The sequence below is a fragment of the Triticum aestivum genome, unplaced genomic scaffold (assembly GCF_018294505.1).
Source record: "Triticum aestivum cultivar Chinese Spring unplaced genomic scaffold, IWGSC CS RefSeq v2.1 scaffold165026, whole genome shotgun sequence".
NCBI lineage: Eukaryota > Viridiplantae > Streptophyta > Magnoliopsida > Poales > Poaceae > Triticum > Triticum aestivum.
In genome coordinates, this window is record NW_025305872.1 from 143 (window position 1) to 765 (window position 623).

Here is a 623-nt window from a genome sequence, read left to right on the forward strand (position 1 = left end):
CGAGTTTTACCACGGTTCAACTGCACCAGTGCCTATTTACCATGGTTTCGACCCCTTTCAGAACACGCTTGCCGCCGCTAGACGCGTGAATAATGAGCAGCGAGCTAAAACTTACCGCAAACGTGCAAAATAATAAAACGTGCTAAACATACGTCGCGCTCGTGCGTTTTGTTTTGCACTTGGTGCAAAAAAATTAAAAAGGGAATGCAACACGAGGACTTCCCAGGAGGTCACCCATCCTAGTACTACTCTCGCCCAAGCACGCTTAACTTCGGAGTTCTGATGGGATCCGGTGCTTTAGTGCTGGTATGATCGCATCCGACATGTTACCCCCGTCTTCGTCCCTTGTGCTTGCCCCTCCCAGCTCCACTACACACACGATTGCACATTCCTTTGGCCGCTCCCGCTCAACTACGGAGACGAGTTTTACCACGGTTCAACTGCACCAGTGCCTATTTACCATGGTTTCGACCCCTTTCAGAACACGCTTGCCGCCGCTAGACGCGTGAATAATGAGCAGCGAGCTAAAACTTACCGCAAACGTGCAAAATAATAAAACGTGCTAAACATACGTCGCGCTCGTGCGTTTTGTTTTGCACGCGGTGCAAAAAAATTAAAAAGGG

The 623-nt window shown here is 49.4% G+C and overlaps 1 non-coding gene across 1 annotated transcript; it reads right to left on the minus strand.

Moving 5' to 3' along the window:
- Nucleotides 1-201: 201 nt before the first annotated feature.
- LOC123179550 (5S ribosomal RNA) lies at nt 202-320 on the minus strand. The gene has a single exon (XR_006490447.1). It is a non-coding gene; the product is annotated as a 5S ribosomal RNA (ribosomal RNA).
- Nucleotides 321-623: the final 303 nt, after the last annotated feature.